Raw genomic sequence first — 12,811 nt, forward strand, 5'->3', positions numbered from 1 at the left:
AAACTGTGAAGGACCTCGGCGTTACTCTGGACCTTGATCTCTCTTTTGAAGAACATATCAAGACTGTTTCAAGGACAGCTTTTTTGCATCTACGTAACATTGCAAAAATCAAACATTTTCTGTCCAAAATTGATGCAGAAAAATGTATCCATTCTTTTGTTACTTCTAGGTTAGACTACTGCAATGCTCTACTTTCCAGCTACCCGGATAAAACACTAAATAAACTTCAGTTAGTGCTAAATACGGCTGCTAGAATCCTGACTAGAACCAAAAAATGTGATCATATTACTCCAGTGCTAGCCTCCCTAAACTGGCTTCCTGTTAAGGCAAGGGCTGATTTCAAGGTTTTACTGCTAACCTACGAAGTATTACATGGGTTTGCTCCTACCTATCTTTCCGATTTGGTCCTGCCGTACATACCTACATGTACGCTACGGTCACAAGACGCAGGCCTCCTAATTTTCCCTAGAATTTCTAAGCAAACAGCTGGAGGCAGGGCTTTCTCCTATAGAGCTCCATTTTTATGGAATGGTCTGCCTACCCATGTGAGAGACGCAGACTTGGTCTCAACCTTTAAGTCTTTATCGAAGACTCATCTCTTCAGTAGGTCCTATGATTGAGTGTAGCCTGGCCCCGGAGTGTGAAGGTGAACGGAAAGGCACTGGAGCAACGAACCGCCCAAGCCGGTTCCCCTCTCTCCACTGGGATTCTCTGCCTGTAAACCTATTACAGGGGCTGAGTCACTGGCTTACTGGTGCTCTTCCATGCTGTCCCTAGGAGGGGTGCGTCACTTGAGTGGGTTGAGTCGCTGACGTGGTCTTCCTGTCTGGGTTGGCGCCCCCCCTTGGGTTGTGCCGTGGTGGAGTTCTCTGTGGGCTATACTCGGCCTTGTCTAAGTTGGTGGTTGAAGATATCCCTCTAGTGGTGTGGGGGCTGTGATTTGGCAAAGTGGGTGGGGTTATATCCTGCCTGTTTGGCCCTGTCTGGGGGTATCATCGGATGGGGCCACAGTGTCTCCTGACCCCTCCTGTCTCAGCCTCCAGTATTTATGCTGCAGTAGTTTGTGTCGGGGGGCTAGGGTCAGTCTGTTATATCTGGAGTATTTCTCCTGTCTTATCCGGTGTCCTGTGTGAATTTAAGTATGCTCTCTCAAATTCTCTCTTTCTTTCTTTCTTTCTCTCTCTCGTAGGACCTGAGCCCTAGGACCATGCCTCAGGACTACCTGGCATGATGACTCCTTGTTGTCCCCAGTCCACCTGGCCGTGCTGCTGCTCCTGTTTCAACTGTTCTGCCTGCGGCTATGGAACCCTGACCTGTTCACTGTGATTACTATTATTTGACCATGCTGGTCATTTATGAACATTTGAACATCTTGGCCATGTTCTGTTATAATCTCCACCCGGCACAGCCAGAAGAGGACTGGCCACCCCTCATAGCCTGGTTCCTCTCTAGGTTTCTTCCTAGGTTTTGGCCTTTCTAGGGAGTTTTTCCTAGCCACCGTGCGTCTACACCTGCATTGTTTGCTGTTTGGGGGTTTAGGCTGGGTTTCTGTACAGCACTTTGATATATCAGCTGATGTAAGAAGGGCTATATCAATACATTTGATTTGATATCTACCATACTGACCATCCCCACTATAGTTCCTACCATCACATCTACCATACTGACCATCCCCACTATAGCTCATACCATCATATCTACCATACTGACCATCCCCACTATAGTTCCTACCATCACATCTACCATGCTGGCCATACTGACCATCCCCACTATAGTTCCTACCATCATATCTACCATACTGACCATCCCCACTATAGTTCCTACCATCATATCTACCATACTGACCATCCCCACTATATCTCCTACCATCACATCTACCATACTGGCCATCCCCACTATAGTTCCTACCATCATATCTACCATACTGACCATCCCCACTATAGCTCCTACCATCACATCTACCATGCTGGCCATCCCCACTATAGCTCCTACCATCATATCTACCATGCTGGCCATCCCCACTATAGTTCCTACCATCATATCTACCATACTGGCCATACTGACCATCCCCACTATAGTTCCTACCATCATATCTACCATACTGACCATCCCCACTATAGCTCCTACCATCATATCTACCATACTGACCATCCCCACTATAGCTCCTACCATCACATCTACCATACTGACCATCCCCACTATAGTTCCTACCATCACATCTACCATACTGACCATCCCCACTATAGCTCCTACCATCACATCTACCATGCTGGCCATACTGACCATCCCCACTATAGTTCCTACCATCATATCTACCATACTGACCATCCCCACTATAGCTCCTACCATCATATCTACCATACTGACCATCCCCACTATAGCTCCTACCATCACATCTACCATGCTGGCCATCCCCACTATAGCTCCTACCACCACATCTACCATGCTGGCCATACCCACTATAGTTCCTACCATCACATCTACCATACTGGCCATCCCCACTATATCTCATACCATCATATCTACCATACTGACCATCCCCACTATAGCTCCTACCATCACATCTACCATGCTGGCCATCCCCACTATAGCTCCTACCACCACATCTACCATGCTGGCCATACCCACTATAGTTCCTACCATCACATCTACCATACTGGCCATCCCCACTATATCTCATACCATCATATCTACCATACTGACCATACCCACTATAGTTCCTACCATCATTTCTACCACACTGACCATCCCCACTATAGTTCCTACCACCATATCTACCATACTGACCATCCCCACTATAGCTCCTACCATCATATCTACCATACTGACCATCCCCACTATAGTTCCTACCATCATTTCTACCACACTGACCATCCCCACTATAGTTCCTACCACCATATCTACCATACTGACCATCCCCACTATAGCTCCTACCATCATATCTACCATACTGACCATCCCCACTATAGCTCCTACCATCACATCTACCATGCTGGCCATACTGACCATCCCCACTATATCTCCTACCATCATATCTACCATACTGACCATCCCCACTATAGCTCCTACCATCATATCTACCACACTGACCATCCCCACTATAGCTCCTACCATCATATCTACCATACTGACCATCCCCACTATAGCTCCTACCATCATATCTACCATACTGACCATCCCCACTATAGCTCCTACCATCATATCTACCACACTGACCATCCCCACTATAGTTCCTACCATCATATCTACCATACTGACCATCCCCACTATAGTTCCTACCATCATATCTACCATACTGACCATCCCCACTATAGCTCCTACCATCATATCTACCATACTGGCCATCCCCACTATAGCTCCTACCATCATATCTACCATACTGGCCATCCCCACTATAGCTCCTACCATCACATCTACCATACTGACCATCCCCACTATAGCTCCTACCATCACATCTACCATACTGACCATCCCCACTATAGTTCCTACCATCATATCTACCATACTGGCCATCCCCACTATATCTCATACCATCATATCTACCATACTGGCCATCCCCACTATATCTCCTACCATCATATCTACCATACTGGCCACCTCCACAATATCTCCTACCATCACATCTACCATACTGACCACCTCCACTATAGTTCCTACCATCATATCTACCATACTGACCATCCCCACTATAGTTCCTACCATCACATCTACCATACTGACCATCCCCACTATAGTTCCTACCATCATATCTACCACACTGACCATCCCCACTATAGCTCCTACCATCATATCTACCATACTGACCATCCCCACTATAGCTCCTACCATCATATCTACCATACTGACCATCCCCACTATAGTTCCTACCATCATATCTACCATACTGGCCATCCCCACTATAGTTCCTACCATCATATCTACCATACTGACCATCCCCACTATAGTTCCTACCATCATATCTACCATACTGACCATCCCCACTATAGCTCCTACCATCATATCTACCATACTGACCATCCCCACTATAGCTCCTACCACCACATCTACCACACTAACCACCTCCACTGTTGCTGCTACCATTCTATCTCCAGATATGTCACAGAGAACAATGGAAAGAGTGGATGAGACACAAGTACAGTAGGAGACTAGGAAGTGTGTTGTAAGAGAGAGTTACAGTCAAATGTACTAGTCACCACTTCATAATGTGTTATTTATTAGAAAGCTATGAGTTTCCAGTATGTGAGATCTCCCCCCACTCTGACCGATGTTCAGTTTAGACAATACCAGTGAACTGGTCCCATCAGTGTTGTTACGGGATGTTCAATACCCAAATGGACCGTTTTACTGCCAACTTCTCTACGTTAGCTTATGATAAAAGTTTGCAAAATGACACTGAATGATGGATGAGCTCTGTGCAAGTATGATGGTGATGAAACATTTCTGGTATCAACATCCTGGTGAGCGTGTGTGTGTGTGTGTGTGTGTGTGTGTGTGTGTGTGTGTGTGTGTGTGTGTGTGTGTGTGTGTGTGTGTGTGTGTGTGTGTGTGTGTGTGTGTGTGTGTGTGTGTGTGTGTGTGTGTGTGTGTGTGTGTGTACTGGAAGCCAAAAGAAATTTCAGGAAAGCTTCCAGTTATAAGTTAACACCTTTATTTACCCAGACTGTCAGCGATACCAACACACACACACACACACACACACACACACACACACACACACACACACACACACACACACACACACACACACACACACACACACACACACACACACACACACACACACACACATACACATACACACACACACACACACCCCTCACCAGAATGTTGATACTAGAAATGTTTAATCACCATCATACTTGGACTGACCAGGACCAGCCTTGCTTAGCTTCAGAGGCCATACAAAGCAATGGGATGCAGGGTGCTGTGTTGCTAGAATGAATATGCCAAAACTTACAACTGGAAAAAAAGGCAGCGAAAGCAAAAGTCAGGGTTAGGTTCCCTACCAATGAGAAGGACAATTGCTGGAAGGAAGGAGGCGTTTTTTTTATTTGCAGTCACAGAATTCTTTTGGGGGGGCAATACATTTACAATACATTTGCTCTTGCATTTAAACAATTATTTTCTTGCAATATTTTGTTTTGTTCTCAACACTTTGGGGTTTATGTTTTTATTTATTTTTTATTCCACCTTTATTTAACCAGGTAGGCTAGTTGAGAACAAGTTCTCATTTACAACTGCGACCTGGCCAAGATAAAGCAAAGCAGTGTGACACAAACAACAACACAGAGTTACACATGGAATAAACAATAAACAAGCCAGTAACACAATAAACAAGTCAATGACACAGTAGAAAAAAAAGAAAGTCTATATACAGTGTGTGCAAAACGCATGAGGAGGTAGGCAATAAATAGGCCATAGGAGCGAATAATTACAATTTAGCAGATGAACACTGGAGTGATAGATGAGCAGATGATGATGTGTAAGTAGAGATACTGGTGTGCAAAAGAGCAGCAAAGTAAATAAAAACAATATGGGGATGAGGTAGGTAGATTGGGTGGGCTATTTACAGATGGACTATGTACAGCTGCAGCGATCGGTTAGCTGCTCAGATAGCTGATGTTTAAAGTTGGTGAGGGAAATAAAAGTCTCCAACTTCAGCGATTTTTGCAATTCGTTCCAGTCACTGGCAGCAGAGAACTGGAAGGAAAGGCGGCCAACTAGTGCATAGAGGTCGCAGTGGTGGGTGGTATAAGGTGGATAAGAGCGTCTGCTAAATGACGTAAATGTAAATGTAACGGTAACAAAACGGATGGCACTGTGATAGACTCCATCCAGTTTGCTGAGTAGAGTATTGGAAGCTATTTTGTAGATGACATCGCCGAAGTCGAGGATCGGTAGGATAGTCAGTTTTACTAGGGTAAGTTTGGCGGCGTGAGTGAAGGAGGCTTTGTTTGCGAAATAGAAAGCCGATTCTAGATTTGATTTTGGATTGGAGATGTTTAATATGAATCTGGAAGGAGAGTTTACAGTCTAGCCAGACACCCAGGTATTTATAGTTGTCCACATATTCTAGAACGGTTGAAAAGCATGCATTTGGTTTTAACCTTTTGTGGTACAGGGGGCAGTATTTTCACGGCCGGATAAAAAACGTACCCGATTTAATCTGGTTACTACTCCTGCCCAGAAACTAGAATATGCATATAATTAGTAGATTTGGATAGAAAACACTCTAATGTTTCTAAAACTGTTTGAATGGTGTCTGTGAGTATAACAGAACTCATATGGCAGGCCAAAACCTGAGAAGATTCCATACAGGAAGTTCCCTGTCTGACAATTTGTTGTCCTTCTGTTGCATCTCTATCGAAAATACAGCATCTGTGCTGTAACGTGACATTTTCTAAGGCTTCTATTGGCTCTCTAAAGCCGCCAGAAAGTGGAATGGGGTGTCTGCAGTCTCTGGGCAAAGAACAGCAGCAGAATTTGCAAGTGTTCAGCCTAGGGACAGTGACACTGAGATGCACGTTCACGAGACTACTCCATTTTTTTCTTTCAGCCTTTGAATGAATACAATGTTGCCCGGTTGGAATATTATTGCTATTTTACGAGAAAAATCGCATAAAAATTGATTTTAAACAGCGTTTGACATGCTTCTAAGTACGGTAATGGAATATTTTGCATTTTTTTGTCACGAAATGTGCTCGCGCGTCACCCTTCGGATAGTGACCTGAACGCACGAACAAAACAGAGCTATTTGAATATAACTATGGATTATTTGGTACCAAAACAACATTTGTTGTTGAAGTAGAAGTCCTGGGAGTGCATTCTGACGAAGAACAGCAAAGGTAATCCAATTTTTCTAATAGTAATTCTGAGTTTAGGTTGTCCCAAACTTGGTGGGTGTCAAATTAGCTAGCCGTGATGGCCGAGCTATGTACTCGATTGCATAAAGGAGTTCTCTATCTATAATTCTTAAAATAATTGTTATGTATTTTGTCAACGTTTATCATGAGTAATTTAGTAAATTCACTGGAAGTTTTCGGTGGGTATGCTAGTTCTGAACATCACATGCTAATGTAAAAAGCTGGTTTTTGATATAAATGTGAACTTGATTGAACAAAACATGCATGTATTGTATAACATAATGTCCTAGGAGTGTCATCTGATGAAGATCATCAAAGGTTAGTGCTGCATTTAGCTGTGTTTTGGGTATTTGTGATGCATGCTAGTTACTTGGAAATGACTGTGGTTTTTTGTGTCTATGTACTCTCCTAACATAATCTAATGTTTTGCTTTCGCTGTAAAGCCTTTTTGAAATCGGACAACGTGGTTCGATTCAGGAGAAGTGTATCTATAAAATGGTGTAAAATAGTCCTATGTTTGAGAACTTTGAATTATGACATTTTGTGGTTTTAAATTTGGCGCTCTGATTTGTCACTGGCTGTTGAATAGTGTGGGACGATTTTGTCCCACCTCCCCTAGAGAGGTTAACTAGCGTTCAAGAGCAGTTGGAGGCCACTGCTAACTAACCTCGTTTGGAGGTTAGTTAGCACAGTGTCCAAAGAAGGGCCAGAAGTATACAGAATGGTGTCGTCTGCGTAGAGGTGGATCAGGGAATCGCCTGCAGCAAGAGCGACATCATTGATATATACAGAGAAAGGAGTCGGCCCGAGAATTGAACCCTGTGGTACCCCCATAGAGACTGCCAGAGGTCCGGATAACATGCCCTCCGATTTGACACACTGAACTCTGTCTACAAAGTAGTTGGTGAACCAGGCGAGGCAGTCATTAGAGAAACCAAGGCTATTGAGTCTGCCGATAAGAATACGGTGATTGACAGAGTCAAAAGCCTTGGCCAGGTCGATGAAGACGGCTGCACAGTACTGTCTTTTATCGATGGCGGTTATGATATCGTTTAGGAACTTGAGCGTGGCTGAGGTGCACCCGTGACCGGCTCGGAAACCGGATTGCACAGCGGAGAAGGTACGGTGGGATTCGAAATGGTCGGTAATCTGTTTGTTAACTTGGCTTTCGAAGACCTTAGAATCCATTATCATGGATTTATCGGTGGTGACCGTGTTACCTAGCCTCAGTGCAGTGGGCAGCTGGGAGGAGGTGCTCTTGTTCTCCATGGACTTTACAGTGTCCCAAAACTTTTTGGAGTTAGAGCTACAGGATGCAAATTTCTGCTCGAAACAGCTATCCTTTGCTTTCCTGACTGACTGCGTGTATTGGTTCCTGACTTCCCTGAACAGGTGCATATCGCGGGGACTATTCGATGCTATTGCAGTCCGTCACAGTATGTTTTTGTGCTGGTCAAGGGCAGTCAGGTCTGGAGTGAACCAAGGGCTATATGTGTTCTTAGTTCTGCATTTTTTGAAAGGGGCATGCTTATCTAAGATGGTGAGGAAATTACTTTTAAAGAACGACCAGGCATCCTCGACTGACGGGATGAGGTCAGTATCCTTCCAGGATACCCGGGCCAGGTCGATTAGAAAGGCCTGCTCGCAGAAGTGTTTTAGGGAGCGTTTGACAGTGATGAGGGGTGGTCGTTTGACCGCGGACCCATAGCGGATACAGGCAATGAGGCAGTGATCAGTAAGATCCTGATTAAAAACAGCGGAGGTGTATTTGGAGGGCAAGATGGTCAGCATAATGTCTATGAGGGTGCCCATGTTTACGGATTTAGGGTTGTACCTGGTGGGTTCCTTGATGATTTGTGTGAGATTGAGGGCATCTAGCTTAGATTGTAGGACTGGCCGGGGTGTTAAGCATATCCCAGTTTAGGTCACCTAACAGAAGAACTCTGAAGCTAGATGGGGGGCGATCAATTCACGTGTCCAGGGCACAGCTGGGAGCGGAGAGGGGTCGATAGCAGGCGGCAACAGTGAGAGACTTATTTCTGGAAAGATTAATTTAAAAAATTTGAAGTTTGAACCGTTTGGGTATAGACCTGGAAAGTATGACAGAACTTTGCAGGCTATCTCTGCAGTAGATTGCAACTCCTCCCCATTTGGCAGTTCTATCTTGATGGAAAATGATGTAGTTGGGTATGGAAATCTCCGAATTTTTGGTGGCCTTCCTAAGCCAGGATTCAGACACGGCAAGGACATCAGGGTTGGTGGAGTGTGCTAAAGCAGTGAGTAAAACAAACTTAGGGAAGAGGCTTCTGATGTTAACATGCATGAAACCAAGGCTTTTTCGATCACAGAAGTCAACAAATGAGGGTACCTGGGGACACGCAGGGCCTGGGTTTACCTCCACATCACCCGAGGAACAGAGGAGGAGTAGGATGAGGGTACGGCTATAGGCTATCAAAACTGGTCGCCTAGAGCGTTGGGGACAAAGAATAAAAGGAGCAGATTTCTGGGCGTGGTAGAATAGATTCAGGGAATAATGTGCAGACAGGGGTATGATGGGGTGTGGAGGTAAGCCCAGGCACTGAGTGATGATAAGAGAGATTGTATCTCTAGACATGCTGGTTATAATGGGTGAGGTCACCGCATGTGTGGGAGGTGGGACAAAGGAGGTATCAGAGTATGATGTTTATGTTTTGTTCTCAACACTTTGGGGTTTATGTTTCAGCTTCAACACTTTGGGGTTTATGTTTCACCTTCAACACTTTGGGGTTTATGTTTTGTTCTCAACACTTTGGGGTTTATGTTTTGTTCTCAACACTTTGGGGTTTATGTTTCACCTTCAACACTTTGGGGTTTATGTTTCACCTTCAACACTTTGGGGTTTATGTTTCAGCTTCAACACTTTGGGGTTTATGTTTCAGCTTCAACACTTTGGGGTTTATGTTTTGTTCTCAACACTTTGGGGTTTATGTTTTGCTTTCAACACTTTGGGGTTTACGTTTTGCTTTCAAAATAATTATTTTTGTTTGCAATACTAAGAATTTTTGTTCTCGACTTCAGAAGTTTTGCTTGATATGAATGTTACAAAGTAAATGACTCACCATATAGTACAAACTATTACTCTACTACAGGGCTTTAAACAGTCCATCCCGCAATGAAACATTAACAAAGGGATTTCCCCTGCCACAGTTTCAGTAAAAATATGAGTGATGGGGCTGGAGAAATGCAAACACGCTCAAGGACTGACATGATATCAACATTATAGTTTGAACCATGTTTTAGTCAAAACATTGATCGTTTCATTTTCACATGTGGAATTGCAAGTTCCACGTGAAAAAATAATCACATGTGAAAGTGCAAATTAGATTTTTACATGTGATTGTTTTTCACTTGTGAACTTGCAATTCCACATGTGAAAGTGACATTTTCATGTTTTCTTACATCTAAAACTGCAGGTCGGATTCTCACATTTCTTGGGTGAAACTGCAGTTCACGTGAGGTGAAAACGTTATTCAGACAGAAAGACAGACAGTGTGTAGAGAGATGACAGACAGAAAGATGACAGACAGAGAGACAGACAGAGGTGTGTGGAGAGATGACAGACAGAGAGATAGAGGTGAGATTCTGGCCACTAGATGCCAGCAGTGTATGTGCAAAGTTTTAGACTGATCCAATGAACTATTGCATTTCTGTTCAAAATGTTGTATAAATGTGCCTAATTTGTTTATAAATAACTTTTCATTTTCAAAACTGTGCACTCTCCTCAAACAATAGCATGGTATTATTTCACTGTAAAAGCTACTGTAAATTGGACAGTGCAGATTAGATTAACAAGAATTTAAGCTTTCAGCCAATATCAGATATGTCTATGTCCTGGGGAATGTTCTTGTTACTTACAACCTCATGCTAATCGCATTAGCCTACGTTAGCTCAACCGTCCCGTGGATGGGACACCGATCCCGAAGAAGCTTTAGGCAACACCTGGTCTTAAAGGTAACAGTTCTCCTGGCTGTGAGACAACAACTGGTCTTAAAGGTAACAGTTCCCCGGGCTGTGAGACAACACCTGGTCTTAAAGGTAACATCTCCCCAGGCTGTGAGACAACAACTGGTCTTAAAGGTAACAGTTCCCCAGGCTGTGTGACAACAACTGGTCTTAAAGGTAACAGTTCCCCAGGCTGTGAGACAACAACTGGTCTTAAAGGTAACAGTTCCCCAGGCTGTGAGACAACAACTGGTCTTAAAGGTAACAGTTCCCCAGGCTGTGTGACAACAACTGGTTGTAATAATTCCCTTCCTGTGATCAGGGGTGTTGACGATGTTGCAACACACACACTTTCACCACAGGGATAATGTTTTATCTTTACACTCACTCACTCACTCACTCACTCACTCACTCACTCACTCACTCACTCACTCACTCACTCACTCACTCACTCACTCACTCACTCACTCACTCACTCACTCACTCACTCACTCACTCACTCACTCACTCACTCACTCACTCACTCACTCACTCACTCACTCACACACACTCTCTCTCTCTCTCTCTCTCTCTCTCTCTCTCTCTCTGTCTCTCTCTCTAGAACAACAGCTACATTCCTGTATGGTTTAATCACCTATTCACCCTGACAATGTGCCCAACACAGAGATCTCTCAGAAGGCTTTTCCTGTCATACAAACAGCTCTCCTTCAAAGAAAATGAGAGAGATCTCTCTCTCTCTCACATCACTGCCAGTCATTGATCATAATTTAGCTTGTATTGAGTTAGTTCATGTTCTCCGAGGGGAAAACCCATCTTGACTGAGTACACTGAACATGTAAAACACACAGAGTTGTGGTAGCGCTTTACGCTAACTAAAATAGTAATTACATGACACTAATTACATTATAGATGATGAACCAGATAGGACTCATGGGCCACAATATAAACTCCAGGTAAATTCAGGTGGAAACTTTTGACTGTAAAATACAGCCTCAGCTGTTTTCTCTCTCTTGCTATGTTGAAGTGTTGACTGACTGTACTGGGTTTATTTGGGTTTCTCACTTTGGTGACAAAGAGATGGAGAAGGGGGGGGGGGGTGTAGAGAGGGAGAGTGTGTACCGTAGCACAGGGACAGGGAGAGAGGGGAGGAGGAGAGAAGGAGAGAGAGAGAGAGAGAAGGAGGAGGAGGAGGAGGAGGAGGAGGAGGAGTGTGTACTGTTGTAGAGACGGGGATGGAAGGAGAGAAGGGCGAGAGAAGGAGAGAGGATGGAATAAGGGAGATAAGGAGGGACCAGAAGGAGGGAGAGAAGGAGGGACAGAAGGAGGGGGGAAGGAGGGGGGGAAGGAGGGACAGAAGGAGGGGGGGAAGGAGGGGGGGAAGGAGGGACAGAAGGAGGGACAGAAGGAGAGGGGGAAGGAGGGACAGAAGGAGGGACAGAAGGAGAGGGGGAGTGTGTGTTGTTGAAGAGCTGGAAGACCAGAAGACTCCAGTGTTGAGTGAATTCAGGGAACAGCTGTTGACTGAGGGTCGGTATTCACACAGAACCTAAGAGCTCCACAGGAGACCGTATCTGTCACACACACACACACACACACACACACACACACACACACACACACACACACACACACACACACACACACACACACACACACACACACACAGGATTGCAGACCGTGCTAAATCTATGTAAGACGGTGGATTATCTCTTGCCCATGCTTGTCGCCTGTTGTTGCTCTCTCTCTCTCTCTCTCTCTCTCTCTCTCTCTCTCTCTCTCTCTCTCTCTCTCTCTCTCTCTCTCCCCCTCTCGCATTCCCTCTATTCTAATCACATACAAACATGTTTTAAACTGTTTGAATCAGGACGATGGTTAGAAGTGAGTACAACTTAGCAAGATCACTATCCACAACCCCCCGGTGGATCTCCATTCCCCAACAGATCACTACCCACAACCCCCATGGTGGA

The sequence above is a fragment of the Salmo salar genome, chromosome 05 (genome assembly GCF_965601325.2).
Source record: "Salmo salar chromosome 05, fSalSal1, whole genome shotgun sequence".
Taxonomy (NCBI): Eukaryota; Metazoa; Chordata; class Actinopteri; order Salmoniformes; family Salmonidae; genus Salmo; species Salmo salar.